At 39.6% G+C, this 25,353-nt stretch overlaps 1 protein-coding gene across 9 annotated transcripts in view; it reads left to right on the top strand.

Moving 5' to 3' along the window:
- The window catches only part of NCKAP5 (NCK associated protein 5), a 379,062-nt gene that overhangs the window by 17,407 nt on the left and 336,302 nt on the right, over positions 1 to 25,353 (top strand). For 3 of the 9 annotated variants that reach the window (XM_039555042.1, XM_010407129.4, XM_010407127.4), the window contains exon 1: positions 9,020 to 9,302. The exons of 1 other annotated variant lie outside the window; for it this stretch is intronic. The gene's annotated coding sequence lies outside the window, so the exon portion shown is untranslated. Of the gene's footprint in view, positions 1 to 8,267; positions 8,459 to 9,017; positions 9,303 to 25,353 lie in introns of those variants that run through there. 5 more of the 9 variants (XM_010407128.4, XM_010407130.4, XM_019290551.3 and 2 more) reach the window with 4 other exon arrangements.

The following is a 25,353-nucleotide window of genomic DNA, read 5'->3' on the forward strand; positions in this document are numbered from 1 at the left end:
CACAATGGGCCTTATTTAAAATTCTTTGAAATTGTCCATTTACCTGTGGCATCACATAAACAATACCGACAGATAACACCCACTCATACAGAGTAAGATACATTTCTGCATGCTGGGAACTACTGTATCTCTAATTTTGGAGGGATAAGGAAGCAACAACAGGGCAGGGCAGACATCAGAGAAGCTGCTGCAGGTGTCTGCCATGACTGACCTCTAGGTCAACACACAAGACTTGAACCAAACTCTTCAGCAAAGCAACCTAGAACATAAAGTAGAGCAAGAATATCTGAGTTAAAATTGTAAAGGCTTCATATTTCCAGGATATTCCAAATACTGTAAGCAAATGGTTCTGGCTAGTGGCAGCTAATCCCTGTAATTAATACATGTGTACCTATGAGTGTATGACAGCTGAGTGTATGGCACTCAGCCTTTGAAAACTGGTTGGGTTGCTCACCTGAATTGCTAATATTATTTGAAATCAAGGAAACATGGAGCAGATCCCAGCAGTGTTGGTCAATGTGCACTTGGATTTCTTGATCCTTTGCAGGCAAAGGGCAGTGAAATGGCCTGAGCCTTAGTCCTTCATTTGATCAGAAAGCAAGGGTGAGTCTTGTTCATGCTGCCACAGACCATTTCAAAGGTTGTACTCAACCTCAGAGCAGCTTTTGTTATTTCAGTTAAAAATGGTGTTCTAGGATGAATCAAATGAGCTCACACCATGACTAGGAAAGCCTTTTCAGGTTGTGACTTACACTGTGAACATAAAGAATTTTTCTGCCTTTTTCTGAAAGCAAAATGAACACTTTTAATACTTCTGTGGTTGTAGGGCAGTGTCATGTGGAGACACTGAGCTGGCTCTGAACCTGCTGGCTGGGCTGGGGCAGGACTGTAATGCTCCCTTAGGCCTCTGCCAAGCGTATTTCCTGTGCTGGGCTCCAGGCAGGGAACTAACGTGGCCAAGTTGCTTTCCAGAACCAAAGTAACATTTAAAGCTGCTTCAAATATCTCTTCAAGGCATTGCACAGCGCTGTATGAATACACCCAGCACCAGCACCACCACGCACTTTCCATAGCCACATATGTTGGCACAAGGGAAATGGAAAATGCAGCTCCATTGTCTTGATAGTATGCTACAAGAATTTATCATGTCTAATTCCAGATGAGCAAAAATTTATCACAGATTTACTGTTTTCTGTTAGTCATGTTTGTGTTTATACTAACTTCACTGAGCCAAATTTGGATCATGGGATTAAAGTAAACAGGGAATGACATATATGCAGGGACCTGTTGAAGGATTTGAGAAAAGTTCCATGAAAAAAGAGGCAAAAAGTTGGACAGTTATTTTATTTCATTCTAATTCACATGGAAGTCAGCATCATCTGATTTTATTTCCTTATTGCAGTTATTTCTTTTAATCATGGATTCCCATTAAAACAGCTCTTTGACAACAAAATTAGTCAGTCATTTAATTTTAATGTGTGGCATTAAGTAAGCTGGGTGGCAAATTGTCTTCTCAAACAGATTGACTTATTTTACCTGTGGGAAAGGAACAGCTGAACAGCTAGGAGGGAAATCTGCCAGTTCGGAAAATTTATTGTAACTTCCACAGCAGCGACGGAAATGTTTGGTTTTGAATGCTAGTTTGCTTTTGATGTTTTAATCTAACTGAAGTCTTTATCGTACCATTTGAAATTATCCTCAGGGTTTGAGGCTATCACTGAAACTTGCAAAAGTAATTGATACTTATTCTGTGTTGTTCACTGTGTTTATATGACTACAAGATGAGTTTTTCCTCTCTTTATAGCACGCAGTAAAATCTTCAGCATTGTATGGAGAAGGCAGTGTGGTAAACCAGAACAGCTTTTGTTTGATATACCTGTCCTTTTCTATCCAGAGGAATAGGATGGAGGCTTTATTTTTCTTGCAGGAAGACTAGGAAACCTTTCTCCTCACAAAAATAATTTTGTGCTTTTCCATCATCCTTTTTGCAGATACACTTTGGTCTCTTCTCCTGGGAAATGTCCTGGTAGCTGTTACGAGTCGTTGTATTTCACAGATTTAAAGTAATTGCAGCATGTGGTTGAAATCCTAGTGTGTTTATAACTGCTTTCTACAACAACCCAGGATTTTTTCAAGAGGAGAGCTGAGAGGCCTGAGGACTTGCACTGAGTTACTTTTGAGTAAGACTTCATGGTATTGTCCAGGGCTCCATTGACAGTGCTGGGAGCAGTAATTCCTGGACTTTAATCTGTTGGTGTCTTTTCTTGGGCTTTAAGCAAACTGCTTAATCCTTGAATATTTTACCTGTGACATGGATCAACTTTCTGCAGATTTTACAGATGCTAAGAGACCAGAATACTGGCAATGCATTTCAGATAGCCTCTTCTTGACAACAGTCATTCATTAAAATGAGAGGGTTTTTATCAATTTATATTGTGTGTCATAGTATGGAATTATATGGTATTAAAACCAGGCATGTTGGTACAGCTCTCATTCACTAAGTCATCTGCTGGAAGCAATTCTTACCTGCCCTGCTTTGAAGATGGAATGGAAAGACCCAAAGAGAACTTTAAATTATAGTAACATATCTCACACTGGTTTGCGACTCTTGTTTTCTTACTTTGGGACAGGATGGTGCTGACTGCCATATCACTCTGGATACACGTGGCCTAGTGCGGTTGGAACCCATGGTGACACTGATGTCTTGTTTCCACAGGCCTCATTTTGGCCAGTAGAACTGATTAACAGCATCTTTATGTGCATGTGTGTGTGCATGTTTGGCAAACAGTGGGGGATAGGACAGATCGGCTTGTTACTAGGTCCTCAACAAGCCATCAATGGAACACATGAAGAGAGATGGCAGGGAAGATTTGTTCACTCCTCTCTCTGTGACAGGGGCAGGAATTGACCTTTTTGTGTATTTTCTCTCTGGTGAGTGTAGAAATAGCAGTAGCTGCATCCCACGAAAAGAGCTTCATATGGCAAGCACAAGAGCAAAGAGTAAAACCCTGCCAAGGGAAAATGTAGCCTGTCCAAATCAGTTCATTACTTATTTTCCCTCCACAAGCAGCACTACATAGGAAAAAAGTAGAGACAGATTATCATTTAGAGTGAAAAGTTGGAGGTGGTTTATGAATGGCTGAGAGGTAGATGACAGCTTTTCATTTTTGTGGTATCCCTGTGAGAACTCCTTTTTAATACTGCGTTATCACATTTGGTGTTAGTAGTGCCATGTGTTCATTTATTCGAGGGAATTACTCGGAACTGCTCGTTATGTTGTGGATTTGCATAATATGTTTAAAGGCAATTTAGATAAAATTTATTTCAGATTTATGGAATCTTCTCTGAAGAATTTTTTCTCTCAATAATCTGATGTGCTGTTACCTCTGTGACACACAGTGTAAGGCTAGAGCTTCCAGCCAGATTCTTATCTCCATCTGGTGTGTGCACATGGGAGGACAGTTTATAAAGCCATCTGAAATAAATAAATTGTATTCCTTATTTGATCTGAATGCCATCTCCTGTAACAAAGAGGGAGCTATGAAATCCAGGAAATCCTATGACTGAGGGATGAAGAATGCTGTTCTAGTGCTTACTCTCAGTTTGGGAAGACAGTCTTTCCTTTGAGGTGTTAGGTGTCAGGATGAAGCAGGACAAGGTTAAGCATGGAGTCAAGAGCTCAGGGCTGTAGGGCTGGCAATCTCTGGGCAAAAATCTCTGCTCTGACATGCACAAAAATGTGGCTGATTACTCCAATCCAACGGCCAGTTCATTGATTAAAAGGGTGAATGGGCTTCCATCCAGGAGTGCAGCAGGAAAACAAACAGCTAGGCTGAAAAACAAGACTATTTAACCATCTGAAAGAGCGTGGGGCCATCCCAGCTGCTGCAGAACCTGTCACGACTTGGCTGCCAAGAAGCCAGATGCTTGCATCAGAGGAATGTGTGTTTCACAAGCCGATACCTCTGCTTGCTGACACACAGCGACATGTCCGAAGAGGCAGCAGGAGAGTGCAAATTAGTCAGCCTTCCCATTAGGTACCAGCCCTGCTGGATCACTGACACCTGTATTTCATCAGAAATAGATTATGGCAATAACCTTCTCCTCATAATAGAGACCACTTTCTGTATCCAGCAGGGGACCCCTGTCCATATGTGAAGCTAAACACTGCAGAACTGATTTAATGATTGGATCCACTGGAATCTAAATTTTCAGAGGCTTACTCGTGTGATTATGGACATACAAAAGCCCTTGAACACACATTGGTTTAGGACCTGCTCCAGAATCCACTAATGCCATTGATTTCAATTAATTCTGGATAAGGTCATTGGTAGGTGAATCAATTGTTTGATTCCAGAAACAACAGGAAAGGCAAAGAAGGAATAATGACTTAAACTATGGAACAGAGGAGAGCCAGTCCTACGTACTTATATTTTGTAATCATATTTACAATATTTCTGAGCTCCCCTGTAATTCAAAAATCCAGCTTCTGCCTACTTCTTCCAGTTTCAAGTGGCAAACACTCAAAGCAAACTTTTATGATTTGCTTAATATCATATTTTACAATGAGGCAATTTGTAGTGAAAGGCAATGTCCTTTAAAGACATCCCATCAATTTTCTCCGATGAATGCTTTTCATAGAATTCTACTGAAGCAAAAATTATGGAACTGAAAAAGATTTAGAAATTGATTGCAAATCACTGCTATGGCAGGAACAACCGTATATGCTCATTTTAGCTCTCAGCTCATCTGAAAAGGCTAGATTAAACATTTCATTTTAGACTTTCTTTTTCCCATGTGTCAGAATCGAGTGTCAAGGCTTCATCCTGACACTTAAGGACAGGATTTCCCATTGTGTGGGATGTGAGTTCGAGCAAATATTTCCATATAGAGGTGCTCTTCCAGGAGGTAGAATATAATATCTTTTAAGCTGTTGGAGTGACAGGTACTGAGGAGCACATAGGTTTTACAGAAGCTGTCTGGGAGCTCTTGGAGAGAGCAACATAGCAGTGCCAGGCATGGAGAACACAATTGGAAAGGACAAACCAGACTGATGGTATCCCCAGCCCTGCATGTAGCAGAATGGCCAATGTGAACACAGTTATTTTTGTTATATGTTATTTGTTGCTTTCTCTGAAGTTTAAATTCATAAATATGACAGAAGAGAGAGCTATTGTTTGTTCCAGCAGTAAAACCTGCCTTTGCTAAGGACCTTTTCCATATTCTTGACATGCAGGGGAGGTAAAAAGCTTTGAAAAATCACCTAGCAAGGTTAAAAATCAAATTATCTTTGTGATCAAAAGCTCACCAGCCTGATCAAACTGCTTCAGCTGAAGGCCAGTTTTTGACAGTGAGTATCTGAGGAGATTCATGCACTGCCCTCACACCTTCCTTTTATTCTCTCCACTTATTTCAACTTGTCAGTTGTTTATTTTCTTGGCCAGTTACCCCAGGAAAGTGTTTACTGTGTTAACTTGTGACACCTCACATCCTTGTAGGTATATGTTTTGTAAGACATACTTAACTGTGTTGGCAAAAGTGAGCATAATAGTAATTTTCAAACAACATTTTGCTCTTCAGTACCCTGGAGAAATTTCCATGATATTTTAGAACCAGCTCAACATTTCCAACCATGTGCAACTCCAAGGAGAGCAAATTCTCCAGTCTACAATTTGTTTAACTTTATTTTTTTTTTAATTTGTACTCTAGTGATCTGATATTTACCATGGGATAAAAATGTAACAGTTCAGGATTTTATATTCTATTAAAATCTGTTGGGATTTTAACGTCCTGCAGTTTCGCCCTAGACTAAACTGCTCTTCAGCCTGTGCTTGCCCCAGCAGTAGTTAGAGAGTAAAACAAGGCTTTTACATGGGCTGTCTGGCTGAAGCTGTACCGAACCACACAGGACTGTCAGCACAGTGAGACATCCCTTGGGGAAAATGCTCTTAGCTCTTCCCACCTGCCTTTTAACTCTTCAGGCTGTGGGGCTGATCACCTCTGCTGCAGCTTTAGGGGTCTGTAATGAGACAAAATCTTGAGACCCCTGGGTCCAAGCTGTTTTCTGCTCCTGAGCTGGTAAGAAGTGAACAAGCACATCACAAGTGCAGGGATTCCTGCATACTTCAGTAAAGATGCAGTTTAGGTGACTCAATCCCAGCCAACTATTGCATTTCCCGAGATGTCCTTATTTTGGCTTCTTCAGTGAGGAGGAACGCTCTAAATTAGTAAAAAAGTAAAGTCAAATGTGGACAGTGAACCTGAAATAGTATGGATTTTGTGTTAGTGTGAGACATGGGGTCTTTGAGAGATCCTGGCCATACTGCAAGAAGTTAATTGACAAGCTTTCCTAATATCTGTGTGTACTTCGATCAATTTGTTATATCTCATCTTACCTGTCTGCTCATCAAAAATGAGGCAGTACAAAGGTGAATTATTTCCTCAGGTACAAGAATCAGTTCAGCCTACTGCACTTCAGGCCAGGAGCAATGACTGTAGCTCATGACTTTGACTTCTTTATCTTTTCACTCAACCTGCAGCTAGTCAGTGTCTGAATTCTGCTGTTAATTTTGTTCTAGCAGAAGCCATGGCATTCCTGCCAAAAATAAGTTGTATCTGCACAGCCAGCAGCTATATCTTATGATGACTTAGAATAGAAATTAGATGGATAAGTGCACTGACAGGGTGAGCTAATGGCCACTCCCTTAATAAGTGCTGTAATTTGAAGAATGCAGAATCTGTTTGTCCACCCTCATGGCAATTCTCCTCTTGGGAACTCGCTGGTTAAACCCACAAATCTCAGAACTTGTTTTGTTGCGCATTTATTTTCACAATAACCACCACTTCTGAAAAACTAAGAAAAATAGCTTTCAGACAACTCGGTGCCTCTGCAGTGCTGCCTGACCAGAGTGATGTGAGAAGTGTGTGTGCTGTTCTGGTCCTGCTCACCCAGGTGTACTTAGCCTGGAAATGCATTAACATATCCTAGGAAATTTAGTAAGTGCTAAATTTTGCTAAATAATACAAATTCTTCCTGGGAACTGGTTACGATTTTCCTTAAGGCTCATCCTCTTTAATTTCATTAAACTTTTTCAATTAAACTAGTGGTTTCCTTCTTTTATGACTCTATACTCTCTTCTTTCTTCTACATGTGTTTTGGAGCAAGCCAGTTTTCTCATCAACAAAGCTTCAATGTAACCTGTGTTTTGCATTTTTATAAATACTTGTAATGGCAGGTGAAAAAATGAATCTTGTTCTTGGTCTGAGGAAGCACACTGTAAATCAGCAACAGGTTTAAGCACAATTTAACTCTTTTGCTCATTTTATGGGTTTATTTCTGATAGAAAAAGCTGAAGCCTTATGGAGCTGTTTATCCAAGCACAGGGTATTGTTCATGTTTGCTTAAATGGCACTTGTGAACCTGGAACTAAAGCTCTATAGTTTGAAATTCATCTAATTCAATATTATGTGTTAGTACTTACTATTCCCATAACCCACTTCATCCTCAAAGTATTTGAAGACTTCCTGGATCAGACTGGCAAACTCTTAATGAGCAAGATATAAAACCTTGCTTAGTGCAATGGAAGAGGAACACAACCCTATGTGTTTGAGGCAGGGAGGTAAATATAACCCATATTTACACATCGTGGTGTTTCTTGTGTGCTACAGGCTGATTAGCTACAGGAATAAATGTAGGGGATTTACAACAGATCTCCATCAAAAGCACAAACTCATATTTTAGAGGCAGCAAGCAGCAGAGGTAGCAATTGGCTACATGAGCAGTTGCAATGAACCCAGCACCACTGTGTCAGCAGGGTATTGCTGCTACTCAGGGCAAGACCAAGAAAATCAGGCACTCTGTTATTAGGGTCACACAAATGTTTTTAATGGCACTCTTTCAGGCTAAAAGCAGGATTTCAGCTTGCAGCTGACTGCTCTTGTTCAGGTGTGTAATTGCATCTAGCTTGATTTACAGCAGCTGAGTATCTGACCCAAGATTGGTTTTCTCTCTGTAAATACAGGCAGAATTTAGGTTGAGGCTTTTATGTGTAGCAATTAAAAAAGCAGTGCAAACTTGGCTTCAGCTCATCCCTGAGCTCAAGTTTCACATGTTTTGTTGTTCGTGGAACAGTTTAGGGTGTTTAGATGTGAGTGGCCAGGTGTTTCCAATATTGAACCTCTTCGTGTGGAAACGTGCACAGATAAGAGAGCTCAGTCTGTCACAAGCCTTGGTGGTGCTCTTTCAGTGTTTGAAGTTCTGACTTGAAAGGACTAACTTCTGAGGAAATCAAGGCACAGAGTCCCAGCCCTTCTCTTTCAGCAGGAACTCTGTGACAGAGGCTCAGATTAGGAGCTGGACTAGTTCTCCAGGGAGTACCCCATGCCTTGGTGGGAGTCAAGTGTGTGTTTCAGCTCCCCAGTGCTACTTAGTCTTGGACCTCCCCTCTGAGAAGGAAAGGTCAGTATTTATGCTATTAGCACCTTGTGAATAACAATGTTTGATGCTGTTTCTTGCTTTCTTGTATTTTCATCTTCAGAAAGTAAGATGGTTTTCTTCAAAACACATTGATACTGAAGTTGAGCTGTCTTAAACCTTGCAAAGATTATAGATTGTAATTCTGTAAATTTTCAAATTCGGAATGCGGTGAAACTTTCAGTTCAACTTACTGATGTCTTCTTCTCTGTGCTTTAAAATCTAGGCAGGTTTGCACCCCTATTGTTAAATAAACAAAAGAATTAGAAGAATTCAGTGATAAATTGTGAAAAAGGCACCGCTGGCATTTTTTTTCTTTCTTTCTCCCTGTTTAAGTGTTTCTTACTTTTCTGCTTTCCCTGCAAACACTGTTTATTCATTCTAGAAAAACATCAGTTGAGTAAACAGAAGTATTTATGTGTGTAGCACTGCAACTCCTACTAAGATGCAAATTGTGCTGCAGGGAAGATAGTTTGGGCTTTTCTTTCCTCCTCGCTTTTCTTTTTTTGACAGTCGGTTAATAAAGACTCAACAATAAGCAGCTGCCTGTGATGTCATTTGGGACTTTGTCCACAGAGCTTGTATTTACAAGTACTGAGCAACTACATAGCAGCAGCAAACCCAACTATCAGCAAACTTCATGTCTGCTGTTTCTGAAGGACTTTGGTGCTGTGGAGGGTGTAGAAAGCTAACTCTGTTCTTCTAACCACAGACTTTTTAAAGCTTGGTAAATAAACACTGGATAAACTCAAGAGAATTTCTGGACTGCAAAGACTTCTTACGGTTCTGAATTCTCCAGGGCTGGCATGTTTTGACTGAACTGCAGCAAGTAAGGCTTTTGCTGTTTTGGTGTTTTTATCATCTCTGTAAAGCTTATTTTCTCTAGGAGTGTGTCAGCATTGTTATTTGTAGTTTTGTATTAATTAAAAGAGCGGCAAGTATGTAGTTGTTGGGAGTAATTACAGCCATGCATCTGACTGTGGTTCAGGACAAATGAAAACTTTATTCTGGCTTTTGTTTGTATGAGATTACACTGAAGTGGCTCTCTCTTAATTTAAGTGATGAAACTTTAAGATTCTTCAAATCTCCTGAGTGCTGTCATTAACTGAACAAAACCTGGGCTGTCTGAAGATTGTTCTTTTATAATTTAATTATGTTCATTTGAATATTGAAGATTATGTTGAATTTTTAATATAAATTCCTTGTAGTTTTTAGTACAGTTTTCTTTAAAAATTATTTTGCTTCTTATGCAGGTGTTTATTTCAAGCAAAGCTTGACTATTTTTCACTTTCAGCCCCTGTTCAAGTTCTGGAGGTGCATAAGTTTAAAAGAGAGAATCATACAGTGCTTGGAAATCTGATGCCTTTTGGACAGAATGAATTGTCAATTATATGAGAAACTGTAATTTTTGTTTTGAGTGTTTAAGTTAGAAATCCATCACATCTTGAAATATCAGAGCACTCTGGTAGCTGCTGTGAAAAAACTGTTTCTCTGCTGTCTGTGGGACACAACTGTATTTCTGGTCAGAGATTAACTAATTTTCAGGACAAGTAGCTGTGATTGGCATGGAATTATTTGTGTTTTACAGAGGAGTAAACTGGTCCGTAGATGCGGTTTATTAAAATTTAGCTTACCCACTTCAAAAGCTGGTAACAAACCCCAGGTCTCTTGCTTCTCATTTCAGTCTTTCACCAGAAGCCCATGCTAAATTACTGCAATTTCAGTTGTAGTGGCTTTTCTAGGACGTAACCTAATCACAGTACTGTGCATGAGGAACTTTTATTACAGTTTACCTCTGCTTAATGAGCTGTCTTTGTGAAGACAAAGCACATTTCTGAGGCTTGAAATCAGAAAAGTATGATTGGCAAATGTATGAGGGTAAGACAGTGCAAATCAATCAGATAGGAATTGGAGGATTCCTCCTGAATTATCAGCACTATTGATTTTGGTTTGCTTTGCTTGCTGCTGACTTTGTTTACAAGGCTTCTCAGTCCCACTCAGCAACAGATTTTTGGAGCTTTTTGTTAAGGTCTGAGTGGCTACAACTACAGATGCCCCTCTCAAGTGACCCTGTTTCTACAACAGATGAAAACTGTCCAGCTCTTCTCTTTTCATGCTGTAATGTGGCTTGGCATGTCAAGATACTGTGCAATTCAGGAGCTGTTGTTCTGTCTTTGCAATTGAAGCATATTCTCCTGGGGTGTGGGGGGAACCAACCTAAATTTAGCTCTGCATTAATGCCATGGGAACGGCAAAGGCTTTTGGTGTTTCAAATGGGTGTGTGAATAAGAGCATATTTTTATTCCTCAGGTGTTCATCCTCATTTTTCAGAAATAGTGTTAAAAAAAGTTTATATGATCTTTAAAAGATGTTTTTTGTAGCTCAGAAACTTCCACCAAATGCAGGAGTGAAGAGCTGAGAGTTGTGATAGAGGCTTTCCTTTGGGGAGATGGAATGGGTTTAAGGTGGTTTGATCTCTATCACTGACTCCTGTGAGCCAGTATTTCCTTCCCTCTGTGACCTTGTGGTCAATAAAGATGATCTATTTTTGTGAACTGATAATTTACACTTGCAAATTTTCAGATATTGGCAAATAAATGCCTTTGAAATCTTCAAAATAATTAGAACAAAGTGAGAATAAAAAACCCTACTCAGGTTCTACTTATCTTTCTTACTTAAATTAATTTTAAGTGCAAATTTTCATCTGAAAAACATGAATTTTACTGCTTTTAAAGAAAACTTAATGGGCTCCTATGGTATTGTTCTTGTACATGAATTTTGTATAAGTGTTTAGAGACTTAGATTTACACAAGTGGAAATCCTGTCCCAGTAAATGTAAAGCAGGAGGGTACAATTCCACTTCAGTTATGAACTAATCTTCAGATAATCACCTTAAAAGCCGAAGCAGACTCTCAAAACCTGATGAGCCTGTAGGCATCCAATTTTCATTTTCCTTCTCACATTTACATTTTCTTTCTTATCTACCAATGTAGCAAATTAGGATATAGATTGAGCTCATTTTCAGCCAAGGGATCCCCTGGTTGGATTTTTCCTGAAAAATCTGCCCAAGGATACAGCATATAATCTAATAATATTCTGGGATGGCATAAAAAGGGACAATTGCCAAGAGAATGTCAATTCCTTGGGCTTTCTTGCCATCTGAAAAGAGACAGAATAAGAGCAGACCCCAGCCTGTCATCGTCTGACAAGTGGGACTGGGGTTGGGATAAAAGACACAGAACAAAGGTGCCAAAGGGAAGCTCAGCTGGCTGAGGAGCTCGGCATGGTGCAGCCAGGGCCAAATGCAGCAGGGTGCTCTGAGCTCGTGTGTGGCTTTGCACGTGTTCAGCTCCTGGCAGGACTGCAGTTATGCTGAAGAAAAATTCATGCCAGAGCTGCCAAAATACCTTCAAAAGTTAAAGCATGTAATATGCAGTTTTATTACTAAACCAGAATAAATGTACAATGTAAATAGAACACGAGCCATTAACACTTGTAATGCTCTGTTCTGTACTGTCTACTGATACTGCTCGTGTAGCATGCAGGAACCTGAATTATATTAGGTTTTCCCTGATGGTTACATAAATTAGTCATGATGTTTTCAGGATGAAAAGTTAGATAGCTATTATATGAAAAACACTGGGAAATCTTTTATGTGCCCATTGCTTAGCATTCAGGTGGATCAGATAAACGTGGTTTGTACAGAGGCAATGGCTTCTGGAAACGGGCTGTAACATTGTCTATGGGCTATGAGTGATGCAGACCCTGAAAAGCAGGTTGGATTATAAAGCAGTGGATAAAAATTATGTTGCTGAAATATGGTCTATTAATATTGACACACAGCAAGAACAAATGCCACTGTTAAACTGAATGTTTGATAAGCTTTCCACAGGACAACACTATTTGTTTTCCAGAGCCAAACCAGCCTTGGATAGTGTGTGCACACAATAGGTCTGGACAGATTCCGATGCATGTCACAAGTTATTTTCTTTGAGAGTGCTAATTGATTTTTAGAATTCATTGTTATCTAAATTGTTAAACTCAATATTTTACGGTATCCTTTTGTTTCTTTGTTGCTCAGACATAATACAAATAGGAAGAGTTAATTACCACGTGCAACAACACAGGCGAATTGTGTTGTCCGCTTCGCTTTGATTGAAGCTGTATTGAATTGCCACTGTGGATTTTCAGCAATGGTGGAGGAAAGAAGGAGGCAGGAATTCTTTTGCAGTGAAGTTGCTCTTGGTGGTAGTTAGCATTTGTATTTCAAACAGTATCCTTTTGGCAGCTGGGCTGTATTATGCTTGTTTCGCCTATACTAAGTATTACCTAATTGTGCAAACTGAAATCACATGTGTGCATCAATCCTGTGGGGAATCAAGTGGCACTCCTTGAGGAATACAGCACAACTTGACACAAGTAGAAGGATTGCATTTGCTTCTAAAATGACTTACTCCTCTAGATATGAGCACTTGGCTTGTTTCTTCAGAGCTCTGTTGATGGCCAGAGCTGCATCTGGTGGGTGAAAGGAAGTAGTGCTCTCCTCAAGGGAATTCTAGAGAGATTAAGTGATGACTTAATTTATGCAAATTCCTAAAGCTCTGATCTACTCTATCTTTTAAGATTTGGTGTAACTGCTGTAAAATGTAGGATCTTTTCTGCTGTTCTGAAATGATCTGACAAAATGGTACATAATGATAAGATTTTGGGGGGTTATTTTGCCAGTAGAGGGCCATGTTAAACTGGATAAAATACCTCCCTCTTGGACTCACATTTTCAGTGAGGAACAGCTTAAAGCATATGGTTGTTTTCAACAGCAAAATGAGTAAATAATTAGATCTTTTAGAAGCTATTGAATGATTAATTATTTACAGTCAGAATCACATCACTTTTACAGTGTGACGCAGTTCTGTGTCAGTCTAATCAGACCGAATTCTGGCCTTTAAAATACATCACGCCTACCTGTTTGTTCTAAATTGTTCAAGGTTGATAGATAGAGCGCTAATAAGTCATTAAGCTGACGTGATATACAGCAGCAGCATGTGTTTTTGCTATAATGACACAAATGAGAAAAGAATTGTTTTTCAGAGGTAAAATCACGTTTGTTTTTGATGTGGCCTATAAACTAGAACTCATTATTCAAGCTCTAGTGCTGCAGGAGTTGACCTTTGGCAAAATATTTTGTTATCCTCAATCTTTTATACAGGCCTTTTGTGAACTCTGCTCAGCCCTCATTTTGCTGATTGCATTTAAAGTCATTTATTGCACAGTGTTTGCCCTTCTAGCAGATGTTAAAGGATTCCCTGCCTCCCCCTTAAAGGCTACTCCTCCGCAGCATCTAATTATAACCTACACAAAAGATTAACAGATGTTATAATTGTCTTTACTCATTGATTAAATAGTTTCTGCATGATTTGCTCTCTTCCTCTCATTGCTGACTTGTGAGGTCTTTCTGGACAAGTCTCATGCATCTGCAATTTGTTAACAGTGCTATCCTCAGTTTTTAACTTTTTGTGTTTGTGGTTCCGTTTGAGCAGGTTATAGCTGTTCTGCTGGACAGTGTGACAGGAAAGTGATAAAAATGGGTGCATGGGTACTTGCTTTGATTGCACACAGTCCTGTTCTTCCTCTTCCTTTTAACCACTCCATCTAAAATATATGTAAAATGCAGACTCCTTTTAATGAATTTAAATTGGAGACTGAAGGGTTAAGTGCTGAGGGTTGCTTAGCAGTAGTTTTGTCCCCATATTTCAGTTGCCACTTCCAGAGGAAATTAGTGGCTGAGAAAATCAGTTTAAAAAGAAAATTCCTAGTAGGAGGAAATTTCTAGTAGGACTTTCTTGGTTAGGACCATTAGAAAATGTTGTGGTTTTTTTTTTTTTTTTTTTTTTCTTGTGGTTCATATCTCTCACTTTTTCACAAAATTAAGGTTACTCTGTTCTTGAGCTAATTAATCTTGTCTGTGTTTTGTTCCCACATTGAGGTGAGGGCTCTTGGATGGATCCATAGTCCTTCCCCTACAGCACAACAGTGCCAAGCTTAGCAACTGTTCTTTTATGTTCTTATAAATCTTATAGCATCTTGAACAGGGCCAGACCAAACAATGTTCCTTTTCAGAGAGGCGAAACATCTTGCACGTGTATTTAAACTGCTGGGGATTGATTCTACCAAAGTGTCTTTCCCTGTTTGGATTCTGTATGAGGTTTTCCTACTCTTTCATTGACACAGATGTGAGTAATTGACAAGTCCACAAAAACTTCCATGACAGGCCTGGAAAGTCTCACAGTTTTATGAAGCTGCATCTGCCATAAGGCCTAAGCTGAAGGGCTCTGCCTCGCTTTGTTCAGGATTGATATAACAAGAAAGAAAAGTTAATGGAGAATATTTTCTCACGTGTTCTCTGACAAAACCTCTGAATGAATTAAAGAGAAACAGATTAAAAGCTTGAGGCTTGATTTTTGGGCTTGGTTATTCAAAAGCCATAAAATATTGTGGTGTTTTCCCTGCCCATCCCCCAAATCCTGCTCAAACACAAAGCTGTTGCCTTGATTCTTGGTCAGAGAGCCACCTCATTTTGAGATTGGGCTCACCTTCTCCTGTCAAAAACTCTTTACCATTTTTTGCTACCAAAACCACTTGAGTTCTATGTGTATGTCTGGGAATATTCATTCAATTAATGTAGATTCATGCATATGGGAGACACCTTGTGTGATACTTTGTTGGTGCTGTCTGTATTTATATTCTCTTTACAGTGAACACCATGGTGCTCGCTGTGAGATTTTGAGAGAGTACCTACAGTGCTCTAGATTTTAATTTGGTTTTTAATGTTGATATCTAACATTTAATTAATGAATTTTAATAGCCTGAAAGATAATCTTTGCAGTGCCCAAAGCATATGTCCAGGGACTCAAAACTGCTGTAGAAACAGAGGTACTTTGTTTGTGAGATTAGCAAAGAACATTGTATCCTCCTTGTTTTTAAATGACATCTCAGTGCTCCTGAATACTTTGCATTTATGAACTGGGGGGAGCAGATTATAGATTCATAATAAGTAAATTCCAGGGTGCCAACTGTGCTTGCGAAGTGTATTTTAATCATATAGACACCTGTCCACTACCAACTTGTAATATTTCTTAGAGGTCACTGAGCAGCCAGCTGATGGAAATCACTTTTATTTAATATCAACCTCATCTGAGTTTTAAATACTGATCCAGAAGTGAAAGGCTAAAATCCCAATTATCAATAATCAGACCTATCTAATCCCCATATTATGCTGGAGGTAAAAGGCCTAGGTTCTCTTTGTAGTTACATATGAGAAACACTCAGAAATTACTAAAAGTTTAGCTAAGTCATTAAGGATTTTTAACATCATCTGGTATCAAGGAAAACATTAAAGTGAAACCTGGTGTAACAGTTTAGTAAACAGCTCTTTGTTATGTCACTGGTTGTTAGCTCTAACTTTTGAGACCAAGATCTTCATCTTATTTTGAGGCTGCACCAATAAATGAAAGAGAGCTCCAAATGACTGGCAACAGCAGCACATGGTACAAAGCCTCAGGTTGGCCATTCTTCTTGTCTCTCTGCTTGAGAATCTGTAGACTTCTCTAGGATTTAATCATGTGCTTTCCTAAAACTACTAAATTCCTTTCCTTAAGCTGCAGTTCTGTCTTGGTGTTATTGATTGGGAATGCATCCAGATGTTCATGGCAAACCAGTTCTGCCATTTATATTTACCAATTTATTTTTAGTCAAGTGACTTGCTTTTCTTTTTGATTACCAGAAAATTCTCCTGTTGCAAGAAAAAGCTTTAATAAGACATTGAAAAGAATTTATCACCTAGATGATAGTTTTGGGTGCAGTCCTGGGAACAGAATGATTTGTAAGGTACACAGCCATGGGCAGCATGGCACTGCACAGGCAGGCACGCACCACAAACCCTAGGCAGGGTTTTCCTTGCTCCTGGCAGGGAACCAATCTTACTGGTGGGTCCTGTCTCCCCAGTATAGCACTGAAGTCTCACTTTTACCCACTGGCTGTTGTCTGTGTGAAAACAAGTTATGCTTTACCTGTTTTACTTATTCCTCTCTACCTGAATTCCAGGTTTGGATCCTATGTGTTACAGAGTATTCTGAGCTTGGATGCAGAGTCCAAGAGTTTATAACTATGGGAAGCATAACTGAGATCTCTCACTTAACCAGGGGACGGTAGATCCCCCTGGCTCCTACCATACTCAGCTCAGATGGGGTGGCACAGCCATGTGTGAGGCAAAGCAGAGGTGGAGATTTAACGTCCACGATCCTCATCCAAGAAGACAGGAAGGATGTGAAACCTTTTTGTGTGTTTAGGGCACACCCTTAGGCAAGAAGTCCCATGAAGATCCCACCTGGCTTCTTCTTTTCTTTTATCTTCCCTTTCCTGTAGTCCCGTTCAGAGTTTTTCTGCTCTTCAGTAGTTGCAGATAATGTTACTGTGAGCCAACAAGGAAAATCAAAGGTGAACAGCACTGAAGATGGCAGTAACCCACTTAATTCCCTCACTACTAAAGACAAAAAGGGGCTTGCTCTAACTTTTCTTTTTTTGAATGTTGCTTTAATGCTTCCTAGTTTCCCCTGCAGGGAAGATGGGTTTAAATCTGTGGAGGGAGTAGAGGATATCTGTCTCACAGCAGACAGATGGCAGAATCTTTTGGTGGCAGAATCTTTTCTTTGTTGGCTTTAATTCAGTTCTAGTTGAATTTCTCGCATCAAATTAATTTTGACAGAACAGCAAAGAGGTGAATGAAAACTGAGTGTCTTCCACTGCACAGCACGGAGTTTGGAGAGAGGATTATTCCCCTGTTTGAGTTTATAGGGATGTGCACATCTGGTAGATAGAGAAGAGTAATGACACAGAGAAGCAGCACTAATAGAAAGTTTCACTATTAAAGTCTTTGACAAAGAGGATTTACTCAGTAAATGACACTTAATATATTACTACCTTCACAGTGTAGTGGGGAAACTGAGACAGGAGAAGTCAGAGAATCAACCTAAATCTCCAGTTCAAAATATGGGCAAACATTTAGGATTTACCTGAAATGAACCAAGGTTTGTTTTTTTTTTTCCTTGCTTATGCTCAAATTGTTTTTCCCCAATCTACCCTGAATTAATAAACCTTATGTAGGGAAAAAAAAAAACTTTTAAAGATTATATTTGGTCTCAAAATGCACTTTCAAATTCAGTGGATCATTTAGAACATGCAAGTGTATTAACACTTTTCCCTTCCATATTAATAATATTTTTTATTTCCCAGCTTAGTTTTTGAGCTTAAGAGGAATATTGAATAACTTTGATTACTCCAAGTCTGGAGGTGCATAAACTATACTCTTAAAGGCTTTATCTAAATCTGCATAGCATTACATCCAGGAAATAATCTAGGTAAAAATTATCTACTTTGAGATTTTACACGAATTCCATAGAAAAAAGTGGATGGAAAATTCTGTACCAACCCAACTGTTCCTACTACAAGCAAAGACATCTTTCAGAATTTAGTGAATAACTGACTTGTGAATTGTCAGTAGTTTTGGTTTGGTTGTTGTTTTTTTTTTCTTTTGTAGTTGAACTGTTCTTACTTTGCATTCAAAATGGACAGATGCTTGAGAGAGAGATTAAGAAATTCTAAGAGTATAGCTCCTTTCTTTGTAATATTTTCTGGGTAGTACTGTATCCATAATCCCAGAGTGTAAGATTATTATCTGTGATGGCAGTTTATATGTTCACTGACATTTCAGTTGGTAGAACTGAGCACAGATGAGTTAAAGAATGAGAGAATGACATAAAACATAGAAGAACTATGAACCTTTTAAGTAGGAAATTCATTAATTTTTTAAAAAAATTATGTCTTTATTACATTTCTGGCAGATGGAGAAATTAGAAATCAGTGTGTGACAGGCAGTCTTCACACTGAGGAACTGGAATAAGCACTGCCAGCAGCTGATGGCATGGGGAGGAAGGATGGAATAACACTTTTTCCAAAAGCAAAAGCCTTTAATTATCTCCAGTGTGGATGAACCACAGCAAAGTACAGAGATACTGAGAAGAAAGGCAGAGCAGGCTCTTTTCTTCCTCATCAGGGTTGTTGGACATCTCATTTCTGGCAGCATCCTCACTTCCAGTGTTTGTTATTGTACTTCATCCTGCCTTATTTTTTCATATGACAAGCGTTCCTTTGATTCTCTGCATTGGATTTCACTTTAGGTAATTGCTTCAGATACTCAGCATCGTTTCCTCCTCTTTATTTCTTTTCAGCCTACTGTCAATAAACCTAATCAATTTCTTTCTGTCTCTAGTGTTAGGATATGTCCCTCAAACTTTTGTGGATGATCATTCCTTCCCATTTTAGTCTGTTTGTCATTGTTTAAAACTGTGGTGAAGGGACTGTTTAATCATTCCTCACCAAGCCAATACTTTAATCATTTTTGCTGCAATTGTCTGAATTCCATAAAGTTTGTCTCTGTCCTTTTGGCCCAGAACTGAATTTGGTGATTGAGATGAGATTGTTCTAGAATTGCAGAGCTAAGAGGTGGAGGGCTGTTTGGTATGCCAACACTGTGCAGTGTTCTGTCACCATTAAGAAAATACGTGTGAAGAGAGAACATCATTCATTTTTAATGTTTCCATGATAGTTTTCTTGGCCATAAGCTGAAGATGAAGTTTAATCAATGCGTATCAATTTCTTTCAATTTTATGGTCTTGATATCCCACAGTCCTACATGCTCTGCTGTGTAAGAATAAAGTGAACTTTTATTGGCTGGGATATCTCCCTAGAGTTTTTCTTTATGTATTCTCATCAATGTATAGGGAATACATCCTACAAAAAACCTGCAGGTGGTAGAGCTGAGTTGTACCCTGCCACCCTTCTGCTGTGACCGTGAAGTACGCTGCTGAAGCGTGCATGAAAGTTGGAGCTGAATTCTTTTGGGTCATCCTTAGATGATGTTAGGTCAGCTGAAATGAGAGTAGAATTCTTCTAACTTCTGTAAAGCCTGAAAAGGTGGGGAACCAGCTGAAGGATTTCAGTGCCCATCCTAACAGGAACTAAATTAGTTCTGGCACCTCCAAATTCTGCTCTGGTACCACATCTCTTGTGTGTCAGTCCATAGCAGTCCAAGGACCTGTCGCTGTAGTTATAGCTGTCCTAACTGCCCAGATTTACACAACTCTGAAGGCATTTGCACAGAAAGATAAGAAATACATGAAGAATTTTTTTCTGATAAAAATAGGCACAGTGTTTTGTGTGGGAAGCACCTGGAGCTGCTCAGCTGACTGAGGATGTTCTTGCTTCATTCCCTGCTAGTCTTTCCCTTCAAACCAGGGGCTCAGTTCTGGTTTGGCTGGAAGAGATCAGTGCTGTCTTTCTGCTCGTGTTCTTCCCCCGGGGTGGACTCCAGTCATGGGGGGGGGAGGAGTTATTTTCACATTATGCAAATAGAGGAGTGGAGCCCTTTCTCAGCTCCCCACTTGCTAGGTCATGAAGGGAGGGCATGTATTTCACTGTACCTTATCTTCCCTTATTTTTCAAAGGACAGAAAGGGATTATGAGCTTGATTCAGCTTCTTTTCTGGGCTGCTATTGAACTAATACCTTCATCATGAGGTTATCCCCTGGCCCACTGGGAGCATCTGTATAGCAAGGTGAAATGTGAGACACTGTGTTACAACCAACAAAGCCCCAGATTCATTAGAAACAAGTTCTGCAGCCTAGACACTGACATATTCCCTCTGATGCAAGTAGCTTTGGTTATCTAAGGATGCACAGAACTGGATGTTGAACGTGTTACTAGTAACTAAGGAAACATTTTTACAGTACTTTCTATTGGGAGTTTTTCTTTGAGCCATGTGAACATTTTGAAGTGTTACCCAGTGCTCTGTGGAGTAAAACCAGATGACTGAACACTATGTCAAGATGGTTTAATAATTCCTCATATCCACTGAGCTGGAATACCACAGTAAATAAATGATCTTTCATTCCTTTAATCTCTGCTGGTAAGGAGGACTAAACAGAGTCACATTTATTTAGGATACTGTGACCATTGCAGACATCATCATCTCTTTTAGCAGTGCAGGTGGAAGGGGTGGAGAGCACACAATGAACCAATGATTTTTAGTGGTCCCTCTGGATTATGATTACAACAGATGGGCAGACAAAAGAGCTGCTGACTGAAATGCATTTCTCTTGGAGAGAGAGGGATCTTTAGGCACATTTCACAAGCTCTTAGTTCTAGTTTCAAAAACTGAATTGACAATCCACCACTGTTTGCAACAGAGACCCTGCTACAGGTCTTAGGTCTGCAGTTCTTGGACTTTGAGCAGTGCCTTGGTTTATGTCAATGAAAGAAAAATGAGAAGAAAACACAAATCAAACTGAGCAAAACTTAGAGAACTTGACTATGTGTTGTAAATTCTTTTCTCCAGTTAGTTGTCTATCAAACTGATTCAGATGCTGGATTTAATTGCATTTATTTTTCTGACTATTGTAACATATTAGCTGAACTGGATGCCACTGCCTCTGAAGAAGATTTGTAATTCAGTGTTTGATGAGATCCTTATTGGGTCTCTGCTGCCAGCCAGCCATTTTACCATGAGAAACAACTAGCCCTATTAATGATGTACTAGATTACAGAGGTTGCATCTACTTGATGCCAGAGGAGTCTTTATTGGGATATAAATGGTGCATTTGCTTTTGAACCTCAAAATCTCCACATAACCTTTTAGGTCTGTGAGCAGTAACAGTGAAATTTCCTCAAGTCCTGGAGTTCAGCTTCTGTAGGTGCCTGGAACTGACTATTTCTGACTAAGCTCAGCTGTGGCTCCCGAGGGAAACAAATGTGTGTTGAAACCCCCAGAGGCAGCTGCTGCTGTGCTCAGAACATGCCTTTTGCAGGTTAACAGCCTTGCACTGCTGAAAGAGGCTCAGTGACTAAAGGAATGCATGTTTACCACATAATTACCTATTTCACATAATTTATAGTAGTATTTGGTAATAAGTAATATATAATAATAGGTGGTTAGAAACTGAGCCAAGAAATGGGAGCTTTGGGTCTAATGTTTCCTTCAGCCTAAATAGTCTCAGTCATGCCTGGATATCTCTTTCTTGGTTACAGGTCTTACACTGCTCTGAAGGATTTGATTTCAGTGCAGAAGCTAAGGATACAGAAACACCATTGTCATAATCTGTTTTTTATTGATGATAACACTGTAATATATCCTTTTTCTTCCCTGGCTGTCCTGACTACAGACTCCTGCCTTCTGCCTGCTTATCTTTCATCATTTTTGTCTCGATAATTTTATTGCATGATATGAATGCTTCATATGTCCCATAAAAGCAAACAGGGGAGGGTAATCCTTTGACCTTTCCAACATTCTTTGGTGTAATTTACTGGCGATTCCTCTCCCCCCTGAGGCATGGCCCTGAAATCCTATGATAAAAATGGACAGCCAATCCAAATAGAAAACACTGAAAAGGTTAAAGCTTTGATTATGTTAGTCTATGTTCATAGTCTCTTTTTTTTTTTCCTGCCAAAAAGAAAATGAGAGCTGAAAATGGCAATGGATGAATCATGCTTATTACAGAATACGGAAATGATATTGGTTCAACCTGTTCTTGTTAATGCTGAAAGAATATAATCTTGTGCCCTCTCATTTTATGTCACTGCAACCCACCTTATCCTCTTAAATGAATGCATGCATCCATTTAATTAACCTGGTGAGATACTGAGATATAAATCTTTTAAATGCTTCTCATGCAATTCATCTTGACAGCTGTCGTAGTAATAACATCTTTAATGCCATATTCTTTATTTTCTGATGTATTGAAATTCCTGGTATTATTTTGAGCACACTGATAGGTTTACTGGATTTAAGCCCATAATATTAACTTGTTTAAATCCTAGGAGCAGTGCTATAGAAAGCTTTACTGGTTGTTTAGTTTGCTGAATAACTGGAAGATTATCTTGCATGAAGAAAGCATAAATATGCTTTGAAAACTGTGGCTGAAACAGGGTGGAATTTAGAGCTGGCATACTTTCTTTTGAAAGTTGTGTTTCTAGAACATTCTAAGAGTCTGTTCTTTGCTGGCAAGTGATCACCAGTCAGAAATTGCATGAGACCATCCCATGTTCTCTACTGATTCCCTTCTGAGGGACGGGGTAAGGGCAGGAGAGATCCACAGCATCTGGCTCTCAAGCAAGTCAGCCCTCAGTCTCTCTGTAGACTGCTGTGTGTTAGTGTCATTGTACCTAAATAAAGTCTTAAAAAGCAAAGAATCATGGAATAGTTAGGGTTGGAAGGGACCTCTGGAGACCATCTAGTCCAAACTCTGCCAAGGCAGGGTAAAAGATGAGACGGTTCCTTATCCACCTCTGGCCCTTCCCGCACTTCTTTGGGGGTCTACTTTACCGTGGCCTGGTGCCTGATGAGCAGTGGTAGGACAAGGGGGAATGATTTTTAACTAAAAGAAGAGAGATTTGGGTTAGGTGTGAGAAATTCTTTACTCAGAGGGTGGTGAGGCACAGGTTGTCCAGATAACTTGTGGATGCCTTATCCCTGACAGTGCTCAAGGCCAGGTTGGATGGGGCTTGGAGCAACCCAGGATAGTGGGGTGGCATCCCTACCCGTGATGTGAGGGTCGGAACAAGATGATCTTTAAGGTCCATTTCAACCCAAACCATTGAATCTATGACCACTGGACAATTTTCAATCAGAACTAGAGGACCACTGGTTTAGGGAGTGTTTTAGGTCACAAAATAACTTGCAGGGCACAGTTGCCTCTTGGCACTGCCTATACAGTTCCAATAAACTTTGTAACAGCTTTAGAGACTGTAAGAAATTTGGGGTGTATCAAAATGAATTATTCCACAGGAAAACAAGAACAACAAAAAAGAGAACTAGAAAAGAATATTATTCTACCCAGATATTTCAGAACAACTTGACATTTTTCAATAAAACTTTCCAAAGCCAGTCAATATCTAGGTATGTAGGCAGAATGGTACAGCAGTGCTGTGTTTGCTGTCTTTTAATTCCCATAATATTCTACTGATTTTAGCTTCCTGCGCTGGAATTTTTCTAATTTAATTAACTCATTAATGCTGGCACATGGCACATTCTCCTTCCCTCTCTGCAAAAATGCAGCTTGCTAATCTAAATAGCAACCTAATCCAGTGGGTGTGAGTGCATGACATGTACATTAGTGCTAATGAACTGCTGACCAGCCTCAGCAAATACCTGGGAGTATTTGGCATTAGGCTGGGCCTGCCCATGGCAATGCTGTGAAATACACTGGGGCAGAACAAAAAGAATTTAGCTGTCAGGTTGCAGAAGTGCTGATGTTGCTGCAGTTTTCTATTTCCCAAGTACTGAATTTTGAAATACCAACTCAAAGGAGAATTTAGGGACTATTTTTCTACTTTGTCATTTAAAGCCATGACCAAGCTACATACCACAATGGGGAGAGATAAGGATGTGGAAATGAAACCGTGTTCACAGCTGCCTTGTAATGACTAGGCAGAATGGTTTGAATACTCTGCCTTTAGGGGAAGAAAAAACCCAACCCCACCAAAAAACCAAGGGAAATAATCAAATTGCTTTATATAAACCTAGTATTTTTTGAGTGGCCTATGCCTAGCAAGATAAATGTAGTGATTTTCTAGAGCTGAACATTGGTCTGTTACGCAAACATCAACTCCTTAATTCTGGAATCTTTTTTTCCTTCCAGTTCTGGGAGGCCCCGATGAACTGTACTTATTGTACTTTCGCTGCAAAGACCACAACAAAAGCCAGTGTATGCACATTGGTGTTAACACCAGAGCTGGCAAAAGAAACCCAGCTGCAAAATGACAGACTCAATTCAATTCAATTAGGTTCCTAGGAAACTGAATCACTCCACAGATTGATAATGAGATATAAAATATTTCACCTTTAGGTCACCTGTTCATTCTAACTAACATTTCCATTGATGACAACCTTTACTTTCTCATTGCTGCTTCCTGACCTATACCAGTGATATCATTTTCCTCCTCCTCTCTTTGCTGAGGGATAATACCAGTTCTGGTTGTTTCCTCTCAGTCTAAAATCTGGCCATCAAGGAAGCAGGGCTAACAGAGTAGAAAACACATTTAAAGGTGATCACTGTATAACTCTGGCCTCGTTTGGTTACCCAACAGTTAGATTTCCACAAATCACAAATCCTCTCCTCTTGTTAACACCTGGGAAAGACAAGCTGGCTGCTGAGAGGGAATTCCTTGCTGCCCCACGGGTGTTTTACCTCTGGCAGCATTAAGTTGTGCAAAACCAAGAGTGGGGAGGCTGCATTGTATCTGCCCTGAATTTAAACAAAACGATGCTGGTTTGCAGAGCTGTCACTTTTGTCATGTGTCATAACTGTTAAATTTATACATGTTTGTAAGAGAAAAATAAATACAGTCCATTTCCAGTTACCAAACAGTTATGCCAGCTGGGAACTAGCACACAGTATATGCTGGCATAGCTCTGTTGAAATGTGACTGCCGTTTCAAACTGCCTGAAAATATCTCGGATGCTTATCCAAGGAATATAATGTTGTATGTTTTCATCAGCTAAAGCAATATACATCAATCATCCTTTGTTACTACTAGAAATGAAGAGGGTATTATAATCCAAGAAATTTCTTGCATAGATTTTAGAGACTGCTTTTCTATGTTAATCACACCATTTCTCCAGGGCATGCTTTTCAAGCCATCTCCTGAAGTAATGAACATTCTTGTACTGAGTACTAAAAACACTGCACCTTGGGATATATAATCAAGCTGATGCCTCTGGCTTGCTGGCTTCCTGAGCAGGGAGGATAATACCCTACTGAAGTAAGATCATG

This window comes from Corvus cornix, chromosome 7 (genome assembly GCF_000738735.6).
Source record: "Corvus cornix cornix isolate S_Up_H32 chromosome 7, ASM73873v5, whole genome shotgun sequence".
NCBI lineage: Eukaryota > Metazoa > Chordata > Aves > Passeriformes > Corvidae > Corvus > Corvus cornix.